The sequence below is a fragment of the Euprymna scolopes genome, chromosome 15 (genome assembly GCF_053919585.1).
Source record: "Euprymna scolopes isolate OS-2025 chromosome 15, ASM5391958v1, whole genome shotgun sequence".
Taxonomy (NCBI): Eukaryota; Metazoa; Mollusca; class Cephalopoda; order Sepiida; family Sepiolidae; genus Euprymna; species Euprymna scolopes.
The window spans coordinates 76753873-76768600 of NC_136496.1; the positions used below are offsets into that span (position 1 = coordinate 76753873).

At 34.9% G+C, this 14728-nt stretch overlaps 1 protein-coding gene across 10 annotated transcripts in view; it reads right to left on the bottom strand.

Annotated features, from left to right (window-relative positions):
- LOC145293910 (uncharacterized) overlaps window positions 1-14728 on the bottom strand; it is a 192060-nt gene that overhangs the window by 80399 nt on the left and 96933 nt on the right. For all 10 annotated transcript variants that reach the window (XM_080140724.1, XM_080140721.1, XM_080140720.1 and 7 more), the window contains one exon: window positions 10134-10210. The gene's annotated coding sequence lies outside the window, so the exon portion shown is untranslated. The remainder of the gene's footprint in view (window positions 1-10133; window positions 10211-14728) is intronic.

The following is a 14728-nucleotide window of genomic DNA, read 5'->3' on the forward strand; positions in this document are numbered from 1 at the left end:
AGATATTAAGGAAATATGATGAGCTGAATGAAGAGGAGAAGACAGATTTAAAAAGACCAAATGATGTCAAATGATGTGGGTATTTATCCAGACTCGACCTGATGTATCATTTGATGTGTATAGAATGAGTAATATCGGAAAATCTCCTAAACTGAAGTTACTTTTTGAAGCCAACAAGTCACTATTAAAGCTAAAATCAAAGACAGGTTCCATATTCTTTCCACAGCTGGGAAATCCTTCAGATTTGAGTGTGGTTTTCTATTCGGATGCTACCTAAGCCAGCTTGGGGGATGGTTCCTCACAAGGTGGATTTATCATCCTTGTTTATGGTAAGATGAATAGACTAGCTCCTATATGCTGCTCATCAAAAAACTTGACCAAGTAACAAAATGCGTTTTTTTATGGAATTTTCGTTTAGTTTTTAGTACAGATAGTGACTAAAGGAAATTGTTGGTAGTTGGTGTAGCTAAGCGAATTGTCATTTTTGTTGTTTATAATGTTATAGTAAGCCCGGAAGCAGCCTGATGGTAGTGTTCTACAGACAAGATGTTCTAGGAAAAAAACTTTGCTCATGGAATTTTCATTTAGTTTTTGGTAGAGACTAATAGAAATTGTTAGCAGTTGTAGTTAGGTGAGTGTTTGTTGTGAATATTTTAGGGGGGAGGGACGGATTTAAGCTCAGCCGCGCATCTGCCATGAAAATAACGATAGAGCAGAGATGGACTCACCATGTCTCTTCTGTGAGAAAGAGATTGCAGGGAAGAGAACAGAACATCCCATCCATCAGATTTCGAAACTGTTTCGTACCCTGTCAAGCAGAAAAGGGTGCTAAAAGCAACCCCTTCCCAACGTTCCTTTCCAAAAAATGTCAAATGTACTCAGTTCAAATTTGAGCCTGTTTAAGTTATATTCAAACCACCAAAGGATACATTCTCAACACAGTAACTAACCTGGATGCCTGGGTGTTTGGAGGTGTGTGTTGAGCAAAAAAAAAGTGGTAGTAGGCAGGCAGGCTCAAACCCTTGACGTGAAGGCGGAAAAGAAAGTGAAAGAAAATCTGATGTCTTACTGCTACTTCATGACGTGACCGGAAGTGTAAAGTGTTCAAATTTAACGTAGTCAAAAGATGACTTGCAGAAATGGCATTGTTTTTAAACCTCCCATGAAAGCAAATTAGTTTAATGTGAGGGAAAAACCAGCTTCCCCCCAAAAAGGGGCACTCTGGCAGTATCCAAATAAAGTGTAATTGTCTCAGTATTTTTCCCCTACATTGACTAAGGACCAATTACAGAACTGAAGGCCAGGTGCTTGCGTTTGAATAGTTTCACGTTATTTATACAAAAACAACAACAAAAAAAAAACAGCCGAGACCACAGCACGGTGGGAATTTTGTTTAACTATCAAAAAAAAAAAGACACAGACAATGTTTGTTTGCGAATGCGAGATATTATGATCTGGAAGTATGTGAAAACCTCTCACGGAATTTAACCGACGCAAGAAGCCTGATTTGAAAAGTCTTTCATGGACACAAACATTCGCGCCCATTTTGCCTTTTATATAATAGATGAATAACCTTGCATCTGGGTTGAGGTATGGGTCTGGGTAGTCCTAGAAAGTTCACCCTCCCTAGTCATTGTCTCCCGTCTTTTGGATGGAGTAAATTCATTACTTACTGCCTGGGGTGCCCTTACCAGGGAATGCCAACAGGACTGTCTAGGCAATTTTTAAATAGCCAGAGAGCTCCTTCTTTAGGGGTGCTGGTTTTATTTCCCCCACCACCCCGACTTTGTGTCACATCTTCCTGTGGCAAGAAGCAATAAATAACCACATAGAAATCAGGAAAAATCATATACATTGACAACGTATGCATGTAAATAACCGTTTCTCTGTGCTCAAATCATTTCAATTTTGTCCACTTGCAAAGCGATTATTTGCAAGACTTAACCCTTTGCAATTGCAAGCATTTTCATTGGATGTAGGATGGAGAGGGGTGAGGGAAGAACTAGAGAGAGTAGCAAAATGCAAACAAGATCACAGTTTTGCAAATGCGACACAATTTTCATCTCCTCTTCTCACTATTGCCACCAATCATTGTTCCTATTTACAATGCCTCCCCACGGGACAGAGTTAGACACCAGGGTCGTTTTTTTAATGTGGAGTTTGCATGGGTCACAATCTGTGTGGATAATTTCAGCATTAGTTGACAGCAAACTAAGCCACCCAAGTTTTTAGGAGATAGAAATGTTCATTGGGGGGGAAGGTGTAGAGGCTGAGGTTTATGAATTGGGGACACAAAAAAAAGAAGAAAAAATGGAGAGTAACATGCAAAATCTCTGCCTTATAATTACGGAAGAGAAAATTACTGAGAAAATTGCATGATGACAGAGAGAGAGAGAGTAATAGTAAAAGAGAGACTACCTGTCTTATTATTACTCTCCTTACCCCACCTCTCTCTCTCTCTCTCATCATTAGAGAAAATTGCTGAGAAAAAGAGAGAAAAGGCACAGAGAAGGAAGGAATAGTAAAAGACAGTCTACAGAGAGAGAGAGAGAGGGAGAGAGAGAGAGAGAGAGAGAGAGAGTTCTATTTTTGTGAGCCATTACGAAATACTCCGAGGCTATTATTTCACACTAAAATTCAACCACCTCATTTTGATCAGTCATCTCATGTATTTGTCTAAACACATGAGAAAAACTAGCAGGATTTTGTGGAAATTCCATGGTGCTTTCTGCATCAAACTATAATTTACTGAATGCGCTTTTTAAAATAGTAAATGTCACTTTTTTAAATTAATCTTTCTTCTTCCATGAATATAATTATCAGCTAATCCTTCCTCTTCTTCTATTATATAAAGGGGACCTGTTTGTTTGTACGCCTGCTAAAACTTTTGTTGAAACCGGTATCATCTTAAAGGACAATGCCCCGGATACATAATATGTGAAAATTAGAAAAAAAAGATTCATTCTGTGGAGGTTGCTTGGACCACTTTTTGGAAGGGGATCTGTTTTTCATGTGCCTTCCCCACCCCCCAAGTCACGCATGCATATTAAACTAAAACTATGTTTAAAACGCTTATTTGGCAATGTTATGACATCATCAGCACTTGTGGCCGTGTGGACAAAAACGTTTGCCCGTAACTTTTTGCCTTCTTCTTCTCTTTTGCATTTTATGTTCGAGCACGGCCACCACGGCTCTTTTTTTTTCAGCCGCACAAGCACTCTCTGCTATTTTGAATGAAATAAAAGTTGTTTTGGGTTTTTTTTTTAGTGGGGGGGGGGGTCCAGCGCACGGGCAACGCCAAGCATCCACCCGCTGGTATATAGTCATCAAAAAGTGTTCAATATCCGAAGAATTATCTTCATATCCCTTTGTTACGTACTTCTTTTTTGGGAGCGATTACATTTTCATGTTTTTATCAGTTCTTTTATTTTTGAAATGGTGGGGTTTCAACATTACCCATGATGGAGTTGACATATAGTAATGAAAAAGTGCTCAATATCCTTAGCATAGCAGGTGTGTCCAAATGGAACTTCATGTGAACACAAGCAATGTCGGGTGAAGCGAAAATGTGTGTGTATTTGTGTTTGTGTGTACATTTTTTGTGTATGTCTGGCAAAGGTTTTTTCAGGGGGGGGGGCGCTAGGGGCGGTTACTGTTTCTTAGAACCTTTTATATGCTACCTAGATTATAATATCTATGATTTACAAAACGAGGTCGTGTGTATCTTTAATTTGGGTGACTTTTACACGCTATTTTCGCAATATTTTTTACTCTCCATGTATTTCTTTGGCTTTACAGTATAAAAGTGAAACTGAACCTGTAGCAGAACAAGCCCCTGGCACTCGGCCAGGAATACCCAGAAAAGCAATGAGGTTTGATCAATGCGGGGGGAACACCTTATATCAGACAATTGCTATTCATTTGGACACTCCCCTTTTTATGGGGATCTGGTTTTCCCCAACATCTTGGGGGAAATGCAGACACTGGCTTGCAGCCAAAGTTAAGTTTCCCCTATGGCTTGATGTCCGACCTCATTAAATTCACGCACCTACAAACTACAAAACAAAGACTCACAAAGTTGATATATTCTTTAGCAGTGTTACTCTGGATGAATAATATATAAATTTTAGAAAAAATTATTCATTCTCTGCGGGTAAACTGGGTGGTTTTCAGTGTTATCATGTACTAATTTGGAAAGAAAATACCAACTCATTACTCAAGGAATTTACTACATAAAGGAGGTGTGTGTGTGTGTGTGTGTGTGTGTGTGTGTGTGTGTGTGTGTGTGTGTGTGTGTGTGTGTGTGTCCAGCTAAAGAGGAATGGGCTGTGTGAAGGGGAAAGAGGGGGATGAGGGGAGAAAGATAGAGAGACGGATAGAGAGATGTAGAAAGATGAAAGTTTTAATAGAAATAAGTTACACTTTTCACTCCGGGCAACGGTGGATGATCTTACAAGTAGTCAAATAAAACGAATGTCACTTCTTGTTATGGGTAAGCTGACCTACCCATTTCAGGAATAAAATGGAAACTGCAGACACATGCCGGTCGAGGTTCCAATCTCAACAATCAGTCCAGCAGAAACTGGGTCATTTCAGTGACCTTTTATCTACCGGGCTATAGTATTTGTTCTGGGTAATCCTAGGAGGTCCATCCTCTGAGGTATTGCCTTCCACTTTAGGATGGAGTAAGTTTATTGCTTAATGCCAGAGGTGACCTGACTGGGGAATTCTGACGGTGCTGCCCAGGCAATCTTTTTATAAAGGCCAGATTGCTATTTTAGGTACTCTGGTTGGATTCTATCCACCTTTTGACATTGTGTCACATCTTCCTGTGGTGGAAAAGTAGTAAATACCGTGATTGATGGCAATTATGACCCCAAAATCATCATGTGCACTTCTATAATATACTTTTGTTAATTATACCACTGTGTTTGTTTTAATTATTACCAGCCTTCAAGGTCGCAACACTTTTTGAAATGTATTTATTTAAAACTAGAAATTCCACAGGGGACTTATTCATATGTAATATATTAATGTTGGCATTCTGTAGATGTTCAGTGTAAATGGAGACGTTTTGATATTATTGTAGCTTTTTTGTAAAAACTGCAAAAGTATTTATCTAAGCTAGCAGGGACGCCCGGCGTAGCCCGGTTGTAAAGTACGCTTAAATATGATATTTTAATTCTTGCAGATTTCGTATAATAGAGTTAATGTTCTATCGATTTTTATATATTATAAAGTTGCGATTTCACAAATAAAAAAATATATCAATTTGACTTGGGTGTATCAGCTTGAATTGAAACCGAAATTTATGAAAAAGAATATAACTTGAGTTCCTTCAGCCATAATCGAAACCGAAATCAAAACTGATGAAGAATTCTTGGTAAAATTATTTATTACAAGAGATGGAAGTCCATAACAATTAAACGACTCGCGTGTAAGGTGACACAGAAAATAAATAAATAACACACACGCTATTGTATTAACATATAGCTTGTACTGTTTTAGTTAAGTGGATGACATATTTTGATTTGGAAGCAATTCATTATAAAATGGCTAAGGTTGGAATTGTTTTGCTGATATTAGATTAATCACCAATCAGCATCTTTGCAGTGTGTGTGTGTGTGTGTGTGTGTGTGAAATGTGAGACTATAAGTATGAACAAAATAAAAAATGCCTCAGTGTATTATCATATAGGTAATAATAAGAAGCCATTTCATGAACGCCTATATCATTTTAGAAAGCAGTTTCAACTGTACATGTTTTTTGTTTGTTTTTGTTTTTTTTACATAGGAGTCCCCACTTATCAAGGCCCAGAGGCCACTCGAGGATAAGGGTTGAGCAGGGTACAGTAGTCAATGGGACAATATCATAGTAATCGTTAGTAGTGGAAATTTGGTAAATTGGATTACTTCAGGGGAACGGCTCATCAAGAACTTGTTTACTTTGGACTTGAAGACGACCATATTGTAGTTTTTTTTTTTATTGTAGCCAGCTGGAAAGCAGGCAAACAGAAGACAGTTCCATAAAAAGAAGCTTTGTTCATGGAATCTACGTTTATGTTTAGGTACATATAAAGAGTGGAGGAAATTATTGATAGTGGTTTCAGCTAGAGGAGTGTTATTCGTGAAAGTTTGGTAGAGGGGGGGGGCCATAGATTGGGGCCCAGACGAGCATTTGCCATAATAATAATGATAAAGCAGAGACAGGCTTGCAACGTTTCTTCAATGAGAAAGAGGTTGCAGGGAAGAGGCTACGAAGTCTATTTTGAACTCTGAAGGCAGGATAAGGTCTTTCTAACTTTATGTGAATAATAAATTAATATCGAATATACTAACTTTCTCTATTTGTTTCATTGTTTCTTTTTTTTTCGGGGAGGCTCAGGAGATAAGTACAATGTTTTATCAGTGATATCTGTAACGTGGAAGGCTGTGAAGAAAACTGTCTAGAAATCAGCTACATTGTTCCTACTTACTTGCCTTCCCACGAGGGAAAAGGTAGACACAAGGTCAGTTTTTACTGTGGGGAAAATCCAGCTCCCCAAAAAGAGGCTCTCTGGATAGGAACAAAAATAAAATTTCTCAGTCATAAAGGATTTCTTCTCCACTGACCGAGGCAGAAAAGGTGAAATGTAGCATCAGAACAGATACTACACTGTCAATAAGCTACATCGTTTTTGCAATTTAAACTTTCTAATAGTGATGGGACGATTCCAATAGTTTTTTTTATTCCAATATAATTACCGATTCTGTTCTAAATTCCCCGATTCTAATTCTCTTAAAATTTCTAAATATTTAGCTATAGAAATGGGGTATATTTTTGTTGTTTGTTTCTTCGGATTACCATAAAAACTCATGTGACATGTGCATATATTTTCACCGATGCAAAAAAAAAAAAGATAAATAAAAAAAATTTAAAAAATAAAAAGTTAAAAAATAATTTAAAAAATGCATGTTTTTAAATGGAAATCGCTCCAGACAAGGCATGAAGCCATTTCATGTAAGGAGCTAAAAAAAAAAAAAATAAATAAAAAAAATAATACTATTTCAAGGTCAAGAACTTGCCAACAATAAATGCTAAATAGAATAGATTCTGATCTCGAAAACAGCAATTCTTCCCACTTTGTCAGAACCACCACTCATGGAATGTGAGGATTAAAAAACAAAATAAGGAAAGCGAAAGTTACAAGACTACCAAAAGTAAACCCAAGATCCACTTGGGGTTGATATATAACTTCTAGTTTTACTAGTAGTTTAAAAATCAACATTTATCATTTTATCATTTATACCATCAAAGGAAAATTAAGTTTTACAAAAAAAAAAAGAAGAAAGTAATTAAAAGAATCGTTTTTGACATCCAAAAATAGGTACAAAATTTTCTGATTCCGATACCTCCAAAAGTTCTGATTTTTCCGATTCCACATAATCGTCCCACCACTACTATCTATATGAGAGCCATGTTTATTAAGAACGTGGTAGTTCTCAGGAGAGCAAAACCAGACAGTGTAGAAGCTGCCCTTGCTATTATACAACTATGATGGACCAAGCACATTGCTAGAATGGAAGACAACCAAATCCCAAAGATGATCTTCTACAGGGGAACTGGAAAATGAAATCAGCAAGGTAGGAGGTCAGAAGCTTTGCTACAAAGATGTAACAAAGTGGCACCTGAAGGCAATGAACATCAATGTCAAGAGTTGAGAGGAACAAGCCAAAGAAAGGAGTAACTGCGGAACAGTCTCCACAAAGGGAAGGAAGAAGTAGAGAGAAAGATTGAAGAAGTTTTAGAGCTGGGACACTATCGACGACACAACTCCGGCACCCACATATGCGGTGCCTGTGACCGGACGTTTCACACAGAAAGAGGACTACACCAACACCAAGGGATAAAGTACAGAGGCCCCGACTAGTCATCATCAAGATTGACGGATTACATGATGATGATGATGATGATGATTAAGATCGTAAGCAGCTTGCACTTTTTAAATCAGTTTTTCAAACCTATCAGTTTCATTAGCTTTTCGTTTGAAAACTGAGAAGTCAAAAATTTTGTTTATCATTTGTAATCATTATGTAAAAATGTTACTGCTTACTTGCCTCCCCACAACGGCAAAGTTAGACACAAGGCCAGTTTTTAATGTGAAGAACAGCATTCTAAATTGGAACAAAAATTTAAATTGTCTCGGTGTAGAAGGAGTTCTCCTTTACTAACTGAGGACAAAATTTACTGAGTGTCACATCAGAACAGATACTACACTGTTTTTCAAGCCAAAAGGCCAAGGAAGCTTAATCTTGCTTGTTACAGATGTTTACAGTTTAAGAAAACATTTGTAAAAAAAAATTTTCATATATATATTATAATATATATATTAGTGATGGGACGATTCCAATATTTTTCCACATTCCGATAAAATTACTGATTCCAATTCTTTATAAATCTTTAAATAGTTAAATATAGAGTTGTTATTTTTCCCTGATTACTGCAAAAACGTCTGTTAAATGTGGAGATATTTTCCTAAACGAAAAAAATACACTTGCGGGAATCATCTACCGATTTTAGTTTTACTATTAGTTAAAAACCAATAAATATTTATTATCTTATAATCATTACCGACAAAAGAAGAGTTTGCTTTAAGTATATTCAGATAAAAACAAAAAGGACAATTAAAAGAATCGTTTTTGTCATCGGAAAAATTTGTACTTATTTTCCGATTCCGATACCCATAAACCTTCCGATTTTGATCTCTGATTCCGATTAATCATCCCAACGCTAATATATATATATATATATATATATAGTGTTATAATGGAATAATTCCAGGAGGAAATCCGGGTATGAGAGCTCAATGTGGTAAACAGAGCAATAACATAAAAATATAACACGGAAAATATAACACGGAAATTACATAATTATGTAATTTCCGTGTTATATTTTTATATTATATATATATATATATATATATATATAGAGAGAGAGAGAGATAGATATATATATATATATAGAGAGAGAGATAGATATATACTTATAGAGGATTAGAGCAAGAGTCTAAAGAGCAGAGAATATTTTAATGTATTAGTACATTCAATAATACAATTAAAAGAAAAGAAAACAGTGCTCGTTGTATTGTAGATATATAATAAGCTCAATAGGTATATATATCTTAGAGCTATTTTAATATTAAATAAGATGATTAATAATTTATAATTGGAATTAAAAATTAAAGATCGGTTTCATAAGAAAGAACAAAACAAAATCAATAAATTGTACGATCATTTCAGAAACAATGTTTTTATTGTGATAGACATTGAGTCTTGGACAATAATTTTATCATATAGTTTTGAAACAAAGTCTCATTAGCAATAATATTGGGTGGGTTTTTTTCTAATAAAGACACCAAAATAAACCTAGCATTTTTAAGTAAGGCAGATGTATCTTTTAATGGTTCGCCTTCTAAAAATCGTACGTATCGTTGTCAATGCATTTATCGGGATAGTAAATGTAGTTTATGTTTACCACATTTACCATCCCAACGTTGAGCCTGGTCAGTACTAAAATGGGTGACCCTTTGGGAATTCCAAGTGCTGTATGTGCTCTCTGCTTATCTCGGCATTGTTTCCAGTCAGTCTTGGGACTCTCCTTGCCACTGAGCCCAAGCAGTGTCGATTCAGGAGAGGTATGGCTAGAGATTGCGCAACCTTTACCTCGTAATTATACATGCAACTACCTTTACAAATGTGTCCATTATCTCTGAAGGCTAAACGGAGGCACTGCATCATGACCATATATGTGACCTATGACCGAAAGGATCATAAGTAGTTTATGTTAAATTTTAATCGATGACATGATTTTTTTCTACCTCATTTTTCAATGTCTTCTATGTTGATAAATGGCTATCTGCTTTTTGGTTCCAGAAAAGTAAATAACAGATTCCAAATGTCTGCCATAAAATACATATAGATGTGTGTGTGTGCGCATTTCATAACCAAAGTGATCAACACTTCTGACAATTATTCAAAGTAGGAACTATTTGTCACAATGCAGATTTCACTGCATGTCTACGGTAGATTGTGTATGCTCTATTCCTGATAGCGAGCACTTTTTCATCTCAGAAATAAATGAACTTATAAACTTACCTCACATTGCTGATATCTTCTGGAGGCTAAATCATTGTCTTGTGTTCATGGCCAAAATCCAATTTATGTCCGAGAATCTATTTAACAAAAGATGAGAAAATAATTTAATTAGAAACATTAAAATTTACTTAAAAAGGGCTGCTAAGGGGTTAAAATTGAAAAAAATGGTACTTATCAGTTTGTCAACTCTTTTATGAGGTTTGAAAACACTTTTTAAAGATTGTGTCAAGCTGGTCTGATGGTTATCGTGCTTGACTCACAGTTTTAAGTTCGATTTCAGCTCAAATATTTTTTTTTTTTTACTTACAAGAAGTGAACTGTTTAGAAAAAAATAATACCCGCATGTCTCAGTTTTTTTCCGTTCTATTTTTACTTCATTTTTTTTTTAAGGGATTTAACGTTACCTTTACTACTGAGGAACGCCAGGTACATCTTAGTGTTTTTTATATATATATATATATATATATATATATATATATATATATATATATATATATATGCACACACGTGCACACACATAGTGTCCATAAAGTTCATGTGCACGTTTACAAATGTATAATTTTTTTTATATTTGATAGAAATAATATGTAAACATGATAAATTTAATATAACTAGTTTTAAGTGTTGATATTGAATTCTTCACCATAAAATTTGCAATAATTTTTAGATATGTAAAAAAAAAAAAAAAAGTGTTTTTCAGAATCAATTTGAACCATTGCGGAAAATCTCCTTTGATTAATGAGATTTTTTTTTTTAATTAGGACATGTGAAAACAATTGTGTAATATACCAAACCTAGTTCATTAGAAGATTTAAAAGCTAAAATAACAAGTATGATATCAGGCATTACTGTTAATCAGTTGGAAAATGTTTTGTGTGACGTGCAAAATCGTACTACCCTTTATATTGCTAATGATGCAGGATATGTGAACACTTATATATGGATAAAACCGATATCATTTTGAAGCTTGACCCTTCGGACGATAAATATCGAAAAAATTGGCCAAAAACATTAATTCCTCCACTCTTAACTGGGCAGTTTTCTACAAGGAGGGTTGTTTTTTTTTGTTTTTGCATCGCCATTTTTACAAGTCATCATATCTGTTGGAATGACTTTACTAATTTCAATGTTTCGAACTTCCGGTCGCATCATGGAGTAGGAGTAAGACATCAGGTTCTTACTTATACTTTCTTTTCCGCCTTTGCGTCACGGGTTCAAGCCGGCCTGCCTACCTACTACAACTTTTTATTATTAATATTTATTTATTTTTATTTTTTGCTCAACACACACCTACAAACACTCGGGTAATGCCGGGCACCCAGGTTAGTTTCAAATAAAGTTATGAATGTTTAAGGTGCACACGGACTTTATGGAGACCGTGTGTGGGGGGGAGCAGTATTTCTTCTTTGATCCATGTTTGATTAAACAGTGACAATTCCCATTTGTTTATTTTCTGATCTAACCATTTCCAGCTAGAGTGTGTACAGGAACTCACCATATCTGCAAACGTTTTCAACTCTCAGGAGTCTTCATCAGATAATTGATGAGTTACAAAATTAAAATTCATGTCCAGTTAACTCAAAAGGACGTATAAGAAAAAACAAAGAAACAAACAGGAGTTGTCACTTTAATCAAAAGTATATATATATATATATATATATATATATATATATATATTGTTAGTTATTATTCAAAAACCAGAAGATGTATTTAATTCACACTCCTAATATTTTATTCATATTTTTTATGAAGTAGGTCTTACACGTGTTTCATTGAATAGCGGAAGTCCACCAAATAACTCATAGAAAAATATATGTTCCTCAACAAAACAGTTGGAAAATTATTTTGTTTTTCCCCCCTTGATATGAAAAATGATTTGATAAGAAAAAATGCTGATAAAATGAAATGGAGATATTTAAAGTTTGTAAAAAAATAAGAATAAAAAATCTTTTTATTTATTGCAGTGTTTACAGGCATCCCTCGCCAAAAAAAAAAAAAAAAAAATTGAATTCAAAGCACATGTGGGGAAGCTGTCTTATGCCGCCATATTTGATTTTAAATATTTATGAGAAAAATAATCAGATTAGAGATTGAAAAAATGAGAATAAGCAATAAAAACATTTTCAAGTCTTATTTTGATTTAAAAAAAAAAAAAAAAAGGAACGTTTTTTAAGGCCACTCAAGGATAAGGGTTAATGAGTGTAAGGTGAGTGAGACAACAGCACAGTGATTGGTGGTAGTGGTGGTGGTGGAGGAGAGTGGGTAGAATTTGATTATTTAAGGGGACGGCTTCACAAGAACTTGTTTCATTGGATTTGAAAATGACCATGTTGTAATCTGCTGGAAAGTAGGCCCACAGTACAGAGTTCTGTAGGTGGCCGTTTCTACTAAATTGAAAATTTTAACATTTAAATAAAATATTAATTCATTTGCTAATACTCTCTTGAATATACAAAACTTTAAAACTGAAACGGAATTCTATTTTTTTTTAAATTTCAACAAAGTGTTTCTTCCTTTCCTCACCCTACTATTTTCCTCCTTTTTTTATTCACTCTTTGTTCTGTTCACCTCCTCATTCATTACCTCATCCTCCCTCATCTCCTTCATATTACAAAGTGTGCTGGACGTATGTAAATTCTCTCCATATTCCAGTATTCATGTAACGTGGCCGTTACTTTTTAACTGTGTCGTTATATTTCAAACCTCGGACCCACACGCTGTCTAATACCGTCACAAAGAAACAAACAAATAAAAAAGGAAAGAAATAAAAATCCGACTCCACATTTGTGCAAATCAAATGCATTTCGTTATATTTCCAAAGTCTTTTTGCACACACACGTGCTTTTCAATGTCTTACAGAGAATGCTCTATATTATTTTAATCGGAATTCATTATTGAGATGAGTATTATTTATTAATTTTATTTTTATTGCGGACTATTATCCTCATCTTTTCTTAGTTGTTTCACGACGTTTCGGCCAACTATTCCTCTAGCCTTCGTCAGGTGGTAACTATCTTCAGACAATTTTCACCTGGAACAGTAGAGATTCAGTATATCCACTGCGCCACGGGCCCTGAAGGGCGATCAAGGTTGAATTTTTTGGTCATATAAATTCACTTAAAAAAAAAATATATATATATATATATATATATATATATATATATGTCATTCAGTACGAACCCGACTATGGAAGATCAGATAATAAATAAACATGAATTTATAAGACCAAAAAATTCAATCTTGATCACTCTTCGGGGCCCGTGGCGCAGTTGATAGAGATGTTGAATCTCTACGGTTCCAGGTGAGAATTGTCTGAAGATAGCGGTTTCAATCCTACTCAAAGCCAGCCAGAGGCTTACTTGGCCAAAATGTGGTAACACGACAACAACTACGGAAGGCAGTGAATGCAGTCAGGAGGTTCAGAGTTCCTATCCGTTGCGGTTACCACCTGACGAAGGCTAGAGGAATAGTTGTCCGAAACGTCGTGAAACAACTAAGAAAAGATGAGGATAATATTCCGCAATAAAAATAAAATTAAGAGAATGATCTGTTTAACAGTTGTTGTAAAAATGGAATGGAAATTTAGATTTCAGTTCGTTTTAATCTTTTTTTATTGTTCCCCCTCCCCAAATTGAAAGTAATTGAAAAAATAATATTCAACAATCATACTTTTTATATATATTAAAAAAAACAAAAAAAATGAAAGATGTTTTTTTTAAATAAAATTTTATTAACAAAAACAAAATAATTTAATTTTTTATCGAAAAAAAAAAAAGAAGTCAATTTGATATACCTTTTTCATTTTTTTTATTTTTACATGAGTCCAAGGTTTTTGGGTATGCTTATAACAAATAAACACCCCAACCTCCCCATGTTAAGAACAGCTTTCGGAATAGGCACCTCAAACCTCCACAACATACCAGAAAACCTATAAAAGTTGACATGTCGAATGTGAACGACGAGTTTGACGTAATGTAAAAATGTACCGAATTTAAGACGCAACGAAATTTAAATTTCCATTCCATTTTTACAACTGTAAAACAGAGCATTCTCGCCCTCGACTTTTACACGTCCATCTTGCCTGACAACTTACTTCTCTCTTTGATCAGGTGGTGCATTTTTCTCTCTTTTTCTTGTGATACAAGCTCGCTAATTTGCATACGTGCTTTAGCAACTGCTGCTAATACTTTCACTAACCTGCCATCCCTCGGCTGCTGCTGATTCTCTCATATGCACCCATACACGTTCTGTTACATTCATCCGCAATTAGAGAAGCAAAAAAATAATTCAACCGCATAATAATGACGCTTAATTATTGTTTTGTAAATAAAGAAACAACAAAGTAAATACAAAAAAAAAATCACTTGTTTCATTTATTTCTAATTAAATCCTTTCAGTTTTGGTATGACTGAAAATGATAAAAATATTTGCTAACAAACATTATATCCTATAATTTGTTTTTTTTACAAAGAAGTCACTACTTATCAAGGCCCAGAGGCCACTCAAGGATAAGGGTTAATAAGTGTACAGTGGTCAATGAGACAATGTCGTAGTAATTGTTAATAGTGGAAATATTGTAAATTGGATTATTTAAG